This window comes from Xyrauchen texanus, chromosome 7 (genome assembly GCF_025860055.1).
Source record: "Xyrauchen texanus isolate HMW12.3.18 chromosome 7, RBS_HiC_50CHRs, whole genome shotgun sequence".
Classification (NCBI taxonomy): Eukaryota; Metazoa; Chordata; class Actinopteri; order Cypriniformes; family Catostomidae; genus Xyrauchen; species Xyrauchen texanus.
This window is the reverse complement of record NC_068282.1, coordinates 18,121,759-18,137,571: the sequence shown is the minus strand read 5'-3', so window position 1 is coordinate 18,137,571 and position 15,813 is coordinate 18,121,759.

Here is a 15,813-nt window from a genome sequence, read left to right as displayed (position 1 = left end):
AGTTATTTTTAGTTTAAATTGTTTTGTAGGCAAAACAAAGGGAACATCATGTAGAAAATACATGTTATCCTTAAATATGGAGCTTTAGTTAATTTAATTAAGACATCAGATGGGAGGACATATTTTTGGAATCATACTCTTGAACAGACGTGCTAGGGATTTGTTAGCTTTAACTGTAATTATGAACCTTACCTGTCTAGTTTCAGCAGCAACCTTGGGTGAACTGTGTTGCCTTAAAAAGTCAGCAGGCCTCTAGAACCCACCCTCAATATTCCGTCTTGGTGCCAATGTCACACACCTCACCCATTTCACAAGCAAAAGGGAAGCTCAAGCTGAGGTATCATGTTGTCTAGAATATATCGAATGTGAGCATAAGCTAGCTAGCAAGATAAATTAGCAATAACAACTCATTGACTAACTCCCATGATGTCCGGGTGGCCTCTCCTCTAACAGCGGGATGATGTCCCAGCACACCATCTATGAAAGTTCAACGAACCGTGGATAGTAATTTCTTTGGGCACCACTTTGTCCATTGTTCGCTTTAACAGATTTTTACTATGCTAGTATGAAAATACTCCCCAAAAGTTTTAAACCAAATGCTGTTACAATAATATGAAAGACCCTGCTGGTTTAAAAGGCAGAGACGTGACTTCCAAACAATACCAATTTATTTCACAAATAAATGTATTCCACTAAAAGCTTTCTAAAAATTTACCATTTCACAGTTTACCAATTAAATACCCACAGTCAATAAGACACTATAATAAAGCAAACATCAACAGAAAGGACTAATCACACATCAAATCAGTGCATAAATACTCTTAAAGCAAATGACAACCCAAAAACGATACCAAATAAACTCCCCTTTCTGTTAAGCCGCAGTATCACGACAGGTCAGACAATAACATGTAATATGACTGTGGATATACACCGGCAAAAAAAAAAAAAAAAAAGACTTGACATACAAACAAGAAAACAAACATCAACAACAAAAAATAAAACATAACCACTTGATCACACACCACAAGAATCAGTTAAAACTGTCTTCTCGGGTTTTTGTCCCTCTGACTCAAGTAAAGTGCCTGCAAAACCCCCATTAAGTCCACCCCTAACGTGTGTCCAGGTTCTGTGATCTGTGTACTCTGCATAAATCCAGAAGGTTTGGTATTGCTTGGTTTATATTTCTGGCATATCTCACAGCTTTTGACGTATTGGCACACGTCCTTCCTGACGGTCGGCCACCATGCCACGTCTAGGTTTTTCAGAAGAGTTTTTAACTGTCCGAGATGGCCTCCAAGTTGATTATCGTTGTAATAATGCATGAAGTCAGAGGTTAATGAGTGTGGTACTACCAACTGATACTTCTCTCTTTTATTTTTTATAGGAACTTTGAGGTACCACACCCCTTGGAGGTCTTCAAATGTGATGGGTTGATCTTTGACTGCTCGAGGTTTGATACTAGACTGCAGGTGAGAGATGGTATTGTCCAAACGTTGAGCTTTAGTAATTTCTTCTAGAGTGAGGTAATATAGACGCATTGTGTGAAGATATGGACAGGCAAGGAGCATCATCATCAGCAGGGATCTCCTGGTGGCATATGCCACCACCTTTTCTCCCTCCTCTGAATGCTGAGTGAGGATGGCCCCCAGTCCTACTTCACTTGCGTCCGTGTGAACCTGGAAGTCTTGGTTAATTTCTGGTTGTATTAACACCGGTGAGTTTTGTAAAGCTTGTTTAAGTGCATCCATATTTTTGACACTCTGGTGTCCACTCCCACTTAACTCCTTTCTTTTTGATGTGGTTCAATGGAGCAGCCATGTCAGCGAAGTGGGAAATAAACTTATGATACCACCCCGCCAGTCCCAGAAATTGTTGCAAGGCTTTGAAATCTTGCGGTGGAGGGAACTCCGCAACGGCCCTGGTCTTCTCTCGGTCAATCTCCACTCCCCTCTCAGAGACTATATGGCCGAGGAATTTGAGCTGTCGCTTGAGAAGTGGCATTTCTTCATGTTCAGCGTCAGGTTGGCTTGGGTAAGTCTATGTAGAACCATGTTGAAATGTTGAATGTGTTGTTCTATTGACTTTGAATAGATGATGATGTCGTCAATATACACAAAACAAATTTTCCCCCTCAAATCAGACAGAACCCTCTCCATCAAATGCTGGAAAGTAGCAGCGGTATTTCTGAGCCCACACGGCATTGACTTGAACTGAAATAGCCCCTTGGTGGAGATAAAAGCAGTTTTCTCCTTAGGTCATCCATCTCCACCTGCCAGTACCCAGACTGCAGATCCAAGGAACTAAACCAGGAGGCTCCTTCCAGGGATTCAAGGATGTTGTGAATTAACGGCATTGGGTAAGCGTCTGGTACTGTCATGCTGTTAAGCTTCCTATAATCCACGCTGAACCTATAAGAGCCATCAGGTTTGGGGACCAGTACCACAGGTGAAGACCAAGGCAAAAAGGATGGTTCAATGATATCATCTCGCAGCATCTGATCTACTTGCTCCTCAATGATCTGCTTCTTAAGAGGAGAAACTCTGTATGCTCGGGATTTGAGGGGTATGTCATCCGATAATGTGATTTTGTGTTGTACTACTGATGTCTTACCCAGGGTGTTTGAAGTGGTGCGTGGCCAGGTGGAGATCAACTTCATTAACTCCTCCTGATTGTCAGAGTCCCACGCAGTGATCTCGGGGGAAATGGACATAAGTTTGGGAAGTCTACCAGTTGAGGGTAAGGCATAGTATAAATTCAGCTTTGCAGCCATATGAGAAAGAACTGGACCAGATGGATTGGCTGGACCTGTTGGAATCTGTGATGGCAAGAAAGGGTAATAGGTGTATCCTTTGTCAGATCTTAACCCATATCTGCCTCGTCTCACTTCCAGGACTGCTCCCGTGGCCCTCAGGAAATCCAGACCAGCTATAAGAGGAAATGCGAGGTGAGTGTCTTTTAGGATATAAGTATCCATACTGCATTCGTGGTCATGCCATTGAAACCTAATCCTTTGCAGGTCTCTGGACTGGTGAATTGTTCCGTCTGCCATAATGAACCTCTGTGGGCTGGAGGTAACAAGTGATGGAATCTCACCTCTCAACTGTTTCCACAGGTTTTCTTGCATTAAAGTGTAAGTGCTACCTGTGTCTAATACTGCCTTCACTTCTTTGCCATTCACCCTTACAGGCACCACAAGGAGAGATGACACTGGATGGGGTTGAGCTAGTGTTACTCTGGCCAGGTTTTTGTTGAAGGTACGTTCAGCAGATTTCTTGTTGGTCTTTTCTTTGCTGCTCTGAGTGCCCACTTTTTGCCAGTAGTCTTTGGCTCCCATGTGGTCCTTTTCCACCATAGATCCAACCTTCACCAGCTGCTCAACCGAGTTGACTGTCCCCCTCATACACCCGGCAACCCTGGGGTTGATGTTGTTAAGTATAAGATTTACTAGATCCTCCTCAGAGATCTCTGGCTTCCATTTCAGACATAAGGCCCGGTAGTCATATGCAAAGTCCCTCAGGCATTGTCATGGTTGCTGAACCATAGTCCTCAGCTTTTCCTCCACTTCTGAGAGGTAATCGTCTGAAAGAAAAGCAGCCTTGAATGCCCTTTTGAAGGATCTCCAATCAGTTACCTTGACCTTCTCCACCTTCCACCAGCTCAGAGCGGGTCCCTTCAGCACCGTGCTCAATGTTCCTAGTAGTTCAGCACTGGGAAGGGGCCGGATCTCCAGGAAGTTCTCACATTGCTCAATGAAGTTGAGCACCTCCGCCGTCTAACAGGAGTCGCCAAAGAGGGGAACTCAATGCGGATAGGAGGTTGGGCACAGAATGAGGATGAACCTGCCACTACAGAGGAGGTAAGCACATTAGGGTGGTGAGCATGCACAGGATGTTGAACGTCATAAGTATCATTGAGTGATTTATGAGTGGGAATTTTCTCTCTAGATACTAGAGCTGGGGTCAGTGGTTGACGGACAGTGGAAAAATGGGAGGAATCTGGTGAGTAGGCCTGTATTCTGGTGAGAGTGGGAGTGCTAGTGAGCCTCATTTTTCTCATTTGACTTTCCCATTTTGCATCTCTCCTCAGAAAACAATCTGTTACAGCCTTTTCTAATTTTTCCAGTGCCTTAACAAAGTAATCCTCCAACCCTGCCAAGCTAGAGTCCACGGCTTGCCTAAAGCTTGTTTTCCGATTCAATGTACTGTCCGTTGACTGTTTGAAATCTTGTTCCAAAGTGTGTAATTTTTGATTTAGGGCCAATAAATCACCTTTACATTGAGCCATGTCTGCATGTATCAATTGTACCATGTCTACATTCCGTATACTACTCTCATCATCATTATCATCATCATCAGATTGTTCAGAGTCAGAAATGTACAATTAACTAATCATTGAAGTTATTACTGCAGTTGGATTATGCCTGGTCACAAATGGGCTTACAGTAAAATCCAAATCTTTCTGTTCAGTATCATTTTGGACATTTACAGGTTTCACAGGGTTATCAGTATTCTCATCAGGAACTTCCACTAAATCAACATTTGTCACATCCATTTTGCAAACTGAAAAAAAAAAAGAAGGAGAGCAAACCCCCCACCCCAAACAAACACAATAATAAAGGGTCCCCGTACGGGCCACCAATATGTAACGCTCAGCCTAGATTATATAGGTGATGATACACAAAAAAAACTTTACGGTCTTACCCTTATTTAAACTAGTGTCTGAATGATTGGAAAAATGAACGCTTGGTTAACAAATAGGTTTAAATCCCAAGTGTATTTACAATATGTGGCTGACAACATTCAGATTTAACAAGATATATATATATAGGACATACAAAGAATACAATTGAATAATAGTAGTGTAAGAGAGCAGAGAAATTGTCCGTAATAGAAATTGTCCGTACACTGTGCTGTTAGTGTGTGTGATTTTGAATCGGCCTCACCAGCAGATATGTTTGAGTTCGGGAGCTTGATGAGAAGCAGCGCTGTTCTGTGACGAATTCCCAAAGGCAAATAATCCAACCATTAATGATAATTCCACAATGAGTTTTTTGTCGCAGACTGGAACAGTTTGATGTGACGTCTTTTTCTGGCAATCGATCGCTAATTCCCTTGAGCACCAACGTGTTGCTCCCCAGCACTGGTTTACCGGCTCCTCTTATACGGAAGTAAAGTCCTCCACTGATTCGACTGGCGTTACGGGGTATTCCCTGGAGCGTCGCGAGAGAACTCTCGCGTGAGTAAAACAGGAATCCAAACACAAACCAGGGCAATCAACACAGGTAGAATAATTATAAAATAACATCACCTTAGGTGCCGCTAAGGTGATGAGCTCTCGAGCACAGCATCGGAGAGTGGGCTTGTCCTGTCTGACGCGGAAACCTCTGCTGGGCTTCCCCCCTCGGGTGTGGTCGCCCAGTCAAAGGCTGACGCTGAAATGACGGAGCTAGCCTGCTTGCACAGACCCTGTGCAAGGTCAGGGAGGACGAGGAGCATGTTATCCTAGTGGCTCCATACTGGCCCACCCAGACTTGGTTCTTGGACCTCATGCTCCTCGCTTCAGCCCCTCCCTGGCAAATTCCCCTGAGGAAGGACCTTCTTTCTCAGGGACGGGGGACTATCTGGCACCCGTGACCAGACCTCTGGAACCTCCATATCTGGCCCCTGGACAGGACATGGAAGACCTCAGTGGTAGATACCATCACTCAGGCTAGGGCCCCCTCTACGAGCCACCTGTATGCCTTGAAGTGGCGACTGTTTGCTAAGTGGTGTTCTTCCTGACACGAAGACCCTCAGAGATGTTCAGTCGGCTCAGTGCTTTCCTTTCTGCAGTAGAGGCTGGAAAGATGCTGTCTCCCTCCACCTTGAAGGTGTACGTAGGTTGAATCCCTCCAGACCTCGCCTCATTCACTCATGGGACCTCTCCATAGACCTGCAAGGCCTGCGAGGGGGAGAGCTTAAGGAACTCTCGTTGAAGACTGCCCTCCTGAAGGCGCTCACCTCCATCAAGAGGGTTGGGGACCTGGAAGTGTTCTCTGTCAGTGAAATGTGCCTGGAGTTAGGTTCGGGCTACTCTCACGTGATTCTGAGACCCTGACCGGGCTATGTGCCCAAGGTTCCCACGACCCCTTTCAGGGACCAAGTGGTGAGCCTGCAAGCGCTGCCCCAGGAGGAGGCAGACCCAGCCTTAGCATTGCTTTGTCCGGTGCACGCTTTACCCAATTATTTGGATCGCACGCAGAGCTTTAGGATCTCTGAGCAGCTCTTTGTCTTCTTTGGTGGACAGCGGAAAGGAAGAGCTGTCTCTAAGGAAGTATCGTTAGTGGATCATCCACTGGATCATCAACACCATAGCTGTTGCCTACCAGGCTCAGAACATGCTACCCCATGCAGGGCTACGAGCCCATTCCACTAGGAGTGTGGCAGCCTCCTAGGCTCTGACCAGTGGCGCCTTTCTAGCTGACATTTGCAGAGCAGTGGGCTGGGCTACACCCAACACCTTTGCGAGATTCTACAATCTCCGGGTTGAGCCGGTCTCATACCATGTCTTAGAGGAACGAACTGGTAAATTTGGCTCAACCGGCCAGGTATATCGCTTGTGCCTAGCACCTTTCACCTCCCTTGAGCTGAATATGTGCTTGGTTGATTCCCAGAAGTGTTCACAAGTATGTTCCCTGGTTAGCCCGGCCCAGCTATGCGGCACACAGCAGTCTGCCAGTCTCGCACCGCCGATCCACGTAACCCAGTTCAGCTAGTTGTGGTGTTTTTGTAGGGAACCACTAGTGTCACTACATCGACACAACGTCAAGTGAGTGACAGATAGGGAACATCCTGGTTACTTCCGTAACCTCCGTTCCCTGATGGAGGGAACGAGACATTGGGTCCCTCCAGCCACAACGCTGAACTACCCGCTGAAATGGCAGGGACCTTATTCTCGGCTCCTCAGCACAAAACCTAATGAGCAGTATGCAAGTCCCCTCCTTTTATACCTGTATGTCCGGGGAGGGGCATGCATATACCACTAGCCAATTCCCATTGGCCTTTTTTCAAAGATCAGAGGTTATGGAAGTAAGCAGGACGTTCCCCACCCCTGATTTACATAAACCTTCAGACAAGAAAACAGTTAGCTGCAGTAACTTAAACTTACTGTACTAGATACAAGTAGATAACCTACAGGACTTCTATACTACACTGCTGCAGTTTAGAGGTCATGTACAGTCCTGTTTAGTGCATGTACTGTATGACATATCTATGACACTTGCTCTAAAATGTTATGAAAATTGTGTCTAACCTGACAGTACTTATTCTACTATAATGTATTTTTTTTTTTTTTGTTGAAATGAGGATCATCTTACAATGCAGAGTAGGACGATTTAGTAGAAGTTTTTTTAATGATTTCTTATTTTTATCACCTTGAACGACCTTATTTGTCAATCACCCAGATGCCATATTTAATTTAATACAAACAAAAATTAAGCTTAACAACTAAACATTAAAAGGGGTATAATGTGCAGGCTCTGGTCAATTATCACAAATAGAGCAGTGGTACACAACCATAGCAGTACAGGAGTCAAATTTTAAATTTAGTTTGCAAGAGCCATGTAGTAAAATAAAAACAAAACAAAACAAAAACCAAAGTGCACAAAATATTGGGTGCCTATTTTCATGGTGCTGCTTTAAATGTTAAATTATGCACATATGCACTACGCACCACACCAGAGGGAAAATTCAGGTTACCTCTCCTTTGTACAGAATGTTTGGTACTCATCCTCAAATCTCTGCTTAATTTTCACGTTACAGAAATACCAACCAATTTTTCAGATATTGTAAAAAAAAACCTGTAAAACAAATTAAATGAACCGTAAAGAACAAATTGAGTGAAAATGTGAGATTTTGAGTTGCAACACAAATGAGACTTGTGAGTTGTGTACCAAGGCCATAGAGTTATAGAATGTGTGTGTGCACTTTATGCTGTTCAAAGGGGGTAGATCATTGGGATTTTGTCAATTGGTGGGCAGGGAACTGTGTATGTGTGTGTGTGTGTGTGTGTGTGTATGTGTGCATAACTGTGTACCAAGGCCATAGAGTTAATGGATGTGTGTGCGCAGTATATGCTGCTTAAAGGGGTAGATCATTGGGATTTTGTCAATTGGTGGGCAGAGAACTGTGTGTGTCAGTGTGTGTGTGTGTGTGTGTGTGTGTTCTGTACATATTTATGTACAGAATTTGTAGTCACTATCAAAAAAGGAAGACGACTCAGTTGGTAGACATCTCACAATGATAGAACACTATCTGCCTGAGGGTATTACCATCTGCTGCAGAGATGTAGAATTTGTTACTCCCATGTACTCTTACATTTCTGATAAACAAAGCCCCTTCTTCTCATATTACAGTGTTGTAGAGTTACACAGATACTTTGCAACTGTTTTCATCACACATATTTCATTTTTGACTGGCATTAAGGGGGTCATGAATTGTTTTGTTTTTTTAATACCTTTATTATCTTCTCTGTGGACCAATGATAATGTTATTGCACCAAAACTATGTATTAATTTATGATCATTTTCCACCCTGTTTTTGGCACTCTCTCTGAAATGCTCCGTTTTGGCCTAAGTGCGTCCTTAAAACTCAACATTATAAAACAAAATGTTAGGGTTTGCACATAACATTTCCGAATTTATTAAACTGTTCATCTCAGCACCATAAACTATCAAACAGTCATGACATTTGAAATATTCATGCATGTATTCGTTTACTTACATTTTTGATAGTGTCCAAATGTTTTTAACGGCCCCATTCTTCAATAACAGTTCCTTTGCAAAGCTTGAATTGTATTGTGACTGTTTCACAAGCAATCCACGCTGACATGAGCTGAAAAAAACGAACACATCATAGCCCATAGCACTGTGAAATGACACACACAGACTCTAGGCATTTGTACATGTTTACATATGCCAACAATTAAAAATAGTACAGATGGGTTATAGAACGCGTCCATGACGTGTTTGTATTCAAAACAACAAGAGGCAACAGCTGAATGAAAGAGAATTGCTTCTTTCTTTCAGAGTTGTAACTTGAAACTGCATCTTTTAAAAGCGGCACAAGATATGTATCAAGTGGTCAGAGAGTCTAGTGCATGAATCTCACAGAATTACTAACGGTCCACCAACCAGCCAGAACCTTGCGCTCTTCTGAACACACCTCTCTGGTGATTCCAAAGTTTAAATATAAAAAGTTTGGAGGTCGGTCATTTGCCGTCCAGGGCCCAAAACTGTGGAACACACTTCAACCACACTTACGAAGCATCACCATGTTGAGTGTTTTTAAATCGCAGTTGAAAACACATCTATTTAGACAAGCTTTTAACACGTAGCCTCTGACTTGACTCGATTGCTATTTTTATGTACACTTATGTTTTTTATATACTGTTGTCTATTGATGTTTTTACTGGAAAGCGCCTTATGCACCTTTTGGCTGTTGTAAGGCGCTCTATAAATAAAATTTTATTGATTGATTGATTGATTGAATATATTCAAAAATAATCCAAGATAGTTCAGATGGGTCCCCTTTGGCGTTATGTTTGGAAGAGTTAGCCACGCAAGGCCTGCTCTCTTGAACTGCGTGCCAGTTGGCGGGGCCAAGGGTGCGATGACATGTCATGACGTCAAGAACAGACAGATTTCAAAATGAGATGTTTTAGCAGGGTGACAACTATAAATGCTCTTTTTAGATTGGAGAGGAAGTTTTGAGTTCTTAAATTCACAGTGTGTTTTTATAGTACAGTTACCTCTTATATGTCTAAATATCAAGGAAATTGTATTCTCCATTTCATGACACTTAAAAAGAGGCTGTGAGGGATAGGGGCCTGCACATTGGCCACGTACACACAAGAAAGTTTCGGGAATGACAACCGCATTTAAATGCTATAGAGAATTCCCTAAATTTTGACAAGTGATAATAACCATACCAATGCTGCTGCAGCGTCTTGCGCCTGTGAACAAAAAACAAGAATGCCACCAGTGTGTGTTCGCTATTTTTGATTATTTAAGAGATTATCCACCAGAGACGTATTATCGTCCGGCAATGTTTAGTTAGCTGCTGTTGACAGAAACTCCATTGGAGAGTGACAGACTTAAATATTGAGCTTACTGTACCTGTAACTCTATTTGTGTGATTTGCACCAGGAGAAAGACACATCTCGCACAAGCTATTGATCACATAATTAAAGGGATAGTTCACCCAAAAATTTAAATTATCTCATAATTTGCTCATGCCATCCCAGGTGTGGATGACTTTCTTTCTTCTGCTGAATACAAACAAAGATTTTTAAAAGAATATTTCAGCGGTGTAGGTCCATAAAATGCAAATGAATGGTGACCAGAACTCAAAAAGCTCCAAAAAGGAGAAAAAGGCAGGATATAAATAATCCAAAAGACTCCAGGTTAAATTATTGTATTCTAATGTACTCCAGATGGTTTAAATTAAGAACAGACCTAAATGTATCTAATTTTTCACTGTCCATCTTGACAGCAGTCTCCTTGGCCATCATGATTTCAAGCTATAGTACCATCTAGTGCTTTGCTTATGCGTCAAGCACTAGGAAGTGTTATGAAACTTGACATTTTTATCATGCCTAGAGACTACAATGACAAGATATATAATGAAATAGGAGTTACATTTTGGTCTGTTCTCACCCTAAACCATCTGGATCACTTCAGAAGACATTGATTAAACCACTGGAGTCTTATTGATTACTTTTATACTGCCTTTTTCTACTTTTTGGAGCTTTTTGTGTTCTGGTCACCATTCACTTGCATTGTATTGACATACAGAGATGAGATATTCTTCTAAAAATCTCAATTTGTATGTCTGCAGAAGAAAGAAAGTCATTTACATCTGGGATGGCATGAGAGTGAGTAAATGATGAGAGAATTTTCATTTTTGGATTAACTATCCCTTTAACAGTTGATCAGTTCAGTTCATTTCACATAAATGCAATTTATGAAAATGCAATTGTCACTACCTTCCATTATTGAACTTTGTGTGTACAAAACAGGATTGAGCACTATAAATTGAACTAAAAAACACATTTAGCTGCAGTGTGTATGTGGCCTTAGTCTCTCCAATGACGTACTGTATAAACTGTATAAAAAAACTAGATCACTCATGTTTCAGAGTTTTGTCTCTACAATAGAATATAGAACTAGCTTACTAAGGATAAGGTCTGTTGCCATTGTAATGAACCACCTTTGCATCCTTGTTGTTGCACAGAGAAGTGAAGAAAGGTGAACTTATAACAATGGGCTTGGGGAACAACTGTATGTGACTGCTGAATCCTTTTAAATTAAGTTAAGCCCTAAACCCCATTTTATCAGCAAACCTGTCGAAACAAATATAAATATCCCTAATCAACAGGCTATCCATTGTCATGGAAAACTTGGAAATATCAGGGAATTTTTAAATTGTGTTCACTAAACCTGGAAAAGACAAAATCTAAAGATGTTGAAAAAGTTCTATGGTGATTTTTTTCTTCTTCTTGTTTGTCTAAATTATTTCAATGGCTAGATCCTGCTGTGAAGAGTTTGTGTAGAAATGTAGGCTGATGGCTGACTTTTTTTCTACAGTTAGTGAGTCTAAGCAGTTCACAATTCATTAGTGCCAGGATTTTCAACCACGGGTATGGAAGGCTACTGCATGTGGTCCACAGAGATAGGACTTAAATAATTCATCATGGTCATAAATTATGAGACCTAATGGTCTGAATGAACATTAACTAATGGGTTGATAAGAATATATTGTAATAGTGTTATGTTAAAGTGTTACTGGGAAAACCCAGTTTTTTTATTTTGATCATCCTTGAATGGCTGAGAATCTGTGTGGGCTCCAGAAAGATTGAAACCCCCTTTTTCAATGAATTTTAATGATTTTTAAAGCCCTCCTCCAGTAATCACAAACGACAGGAAAGGTCATGAAAATTAATCTGTCAAAAAGTGTGGGATCGGCAGCCCTGAATCAAACATCTGTCCTATAGAGGATGGAATATCAGAGAGCAGTTCGACCCAGTTAGTTACTGTCTTCATGGAGTTACTGAAGGTTAATTAAGTACCATTAAACAAAGTGTAGCCTCTCATATTTAGGCTTATCTTGAATGAATCATCATAAATCTGCCATAACAATATAATAAAGGTGCTTTGGTGACGAACATGAACAATATTGGCAGTCTCGTTCCCCTAACCTAAGCATGTTGCAAGAACGTTGTAGGAACTTTATGGGAACGTTGCGGGAACTTTCCGAGTAGGTTCCCGGAACGTTTCCCTAACCTTAAGGGAACGTTCTATTTACGTTAAGAAAACTTTCCTGGATAACCAATAGGGAATGTTCCTAGAAGGTTCCCAGAAAGTTCTCTGAAGGTTCCCAGAACGTTCTCCTAACCTCTACATTTTGATGTTTGTATATAAATAATAAGTCAACAAGCCACTTCTTCTACATAGTTTATTGTTCAGAAAACATAAGAAAAGAAACAATCTCTGAAATGAGATATGAACATATATTAAACAACATCAAACAAAATTTACATCAATTTCCATTTTAAATTTACATTTACATACGGTGAACATGAAACTGACAATGTGTACGGTGAACATGAACATATGATATGAACAAATATTAAACAACATCAAACAAAATTTACATCAATTTACATTTTAAATGTACATTTACATACGGTGAACATGAAACTCACAATGCGGTGAACATGAAACCGTGAACAACTTCACCAACGTCTTGTCTTCACTTCACCATCAGCTGCAAATCAAAAACAAAAGGGAAAAAAAGACATGAGTCAGATTAAAAAATTAACTGTAGTGCAGTTAAGGATTGTGTGCCGATGACCGGTGAGTTAACAAAATTTAGCAGCCATAATTATTATAAAAACATGTTTTACTAGCCAGGTATTTATTTATTTATTTATTTGCAAGGCAGTTACTACAACAATTACTAAACATTTATATAATGTTTTTAACTTGCCCTTGTTTTACTTTGAAAAAAAAAAAAAAAAGAATAAAAATGATACTTCTATGAAACTACTAAAGTCACAAGCCTTAAGATGTGAATTTATTACTACAATTAATTTGCCCTGCAATAATTTAATTGCACATTACCGCATAAGTGATGCGCAGTGAAGATAATAAACTAGGGTATTCGTTTGACAAACTGATTGCACAAATATTTTCTATGAGAAGCAATCATATACAGTACAAAGAAAAAACGTTTGTGTGTGTGTATGGGAGGGGGGATGCAATAATGAATTGCTGTGTGTGCAATAATTAAGTTTTGCTGATGTCTTGTAGACTGATGTTATGATATTCACTGCACAAATACTTTTTACACTCATCTAGTAATTATACTTTCCAAGTTAAAAGTTTAGATTTTAGGCCACTCATCAGTAGATGTCGCTGTAAAGTTACAAACCTTATTAAAACTAATATCAGTCTATATCAGTCTATAAACCATGTCAAAAATGACACAAGAAAAATTGATTCTGCATGAGGTACATTGAAAATTAAAACAAAACCGACACGATTGCTTACCATTTTAAATGCCTGTGTGGGGCAAATTTTAGGACAGTTGAAATTAGGTCTTCAATCTCACTGGCCTTTAGAGATTTGTACGACTTCTGCATTGCCCCTAGATGTAGGAATAATATTATGTAAACATTGTAGCTATTTGGAGGTATGGTATTATTTAAAATAATGTACATTGGGACCAGAACAATTTTCCAAAGTGCAAAAACATTAGCTATTAATATAAAAAATGACTGATAACTTGCCTATGATAATGTTACAGATCTTCAGGTGTTGGAAGGGAAGTTTGCCTTTTTTCCCTTTAAGGCTGTAGGCACCCAAGACTTCATTTGATGCAACCTTGCGCAATATTTTGCGCAAGGTTGCACCTGGGTTTGGTCCCCCAAGGGACCGAAGGTAGTTCTTATGTTTAAAAGAAAGAAAGACTGTTATTTAGAGGAAAAAAGAATATGGCATCATGACAGCAGATGAAAGATTTTTGTTGTAGTTTGAATGGAAACTGTTCAAGCTGTGATTAATGTGTTGTTCCACATTCATATGTGAACACATTTTCTTCTGAAACCACTCTAATGGAACTATAGTTTTTAAATGAATAAAAGTAATGCAAGCATACGCATGCATGCATGTACATACAGTACAATATGCATGCATGTTTGTTTTATTTATTTAATCTAACCTAAATTCAAGTAAAAAAAAAAAAAGCCTTTACATTAAGCCATACATCAATTAGGACATTTAAGTAGTTAAAAACAAACAAAAAAAAAACAATAAGTACTGCATTCAAAGACTAATATATCTGAAACAAGCTCTTATTGATTACCACAAACTTCAAAGAATGTGAGAGTTGGAGAATTTTTTTTTTTTTTACTAATAGCTAGAAATATTTACACATAGACCACAACACAATTTTGAATTACCACAAAAGATCCATTTTAAAAGTTTACTTGAGTCTTAAATCTTAATATGGATTTTTAATGATGTTGTCACCTGGATGATTAAAATCTGCAAAAATTCTCTTGGATTAAGTTAACACAATAACTAGGGGGTGTAAACATTTGAACGTGATTGGTGGACATTGTTCTTATTTTAATATCTTATTTCATTCATTTGTTCATTTACTCAGTTAGCCAGTAATCGTACAGTCACTGTTGAAAAGAGTCCAGATATGCAGAAGCTGCTGGAAAACCAGGAATGTGCAGGACACAGAGGATTTTTCTGTAGAAGAGTGGGTAGAACAGGACTGCACAGGACCAACAAAGAAAAAAGTCTTGGATCAAGGATTTGTAATTTTTTTAACTGCTTCATGTCTAAATTCAGATATTGCCTTAATTGTGGACTATGTGAACATCTGAAAAAGCTTCAGGGAAGTATGCATATATATATAAAAGGGGTGTAACGATACACGTATTCGTATCGAACCGTTCGGTACGAGGCTTTCGGTTCGGTTTTCGGTACGCACTTTTAAACCGAACGGTTCGTTGGACCATTTTTCCTGCCGACCAAAATGTCTTTATTTCAAATGCAGGCGCGTCGCGCGTGGCAAGCGCGCTCATAATTTAAGAGACCCTGGCGTGACCACAACATTGCCCAACATCAAATGGCAAATGTAAGGTAAGCGGAACGAAACTGAGCTACTCGTTATTGTGTGGTTGACGGACCGTTTATCAGTTTGGACCAATGCAGCGCGAGCCAATCTTAATCAAGCAGCACTGTTACTACACAGCTAAATCCAGTAAAGAAAACATTTGAATTCGCCACTGAAGTAATAACATCACTGCGAGATCTAGTGAGAAACATTCATATTTCTCCGTTATTAACGGATCGAACAGCGCTGACGTGGAAACCAGGAAGAAACATTGTGCCATGAATGAACTATCCAGTGTCCACAGATCAGCAACATTCACCATGGATTTACTGTAGTAACACTAACTGTAACCATGGAAGTTTGGCAGGAATAGTAGGCTATAATGCTTTCAAGTAACATTACGTCGGTTTTATTTTAACATTATGAATACAATTGCTGCCCTCAAATGTTAATCTGAACTAAAATAAAACTTTGTTTATAACTACATATATAGGTTTTTCTGAGAAGCACATAAAAAGTAAACTAAAAGTACATTTAGCAGTGGAAAAGATGGAAAAGCAGATGGAAAAGGCCCATCTCTCTTGTAAAAAGTTTTAAATTCAAAAAGTTTTCACCCCCTTGGTATGTAAATGGCATCTTTATGTTA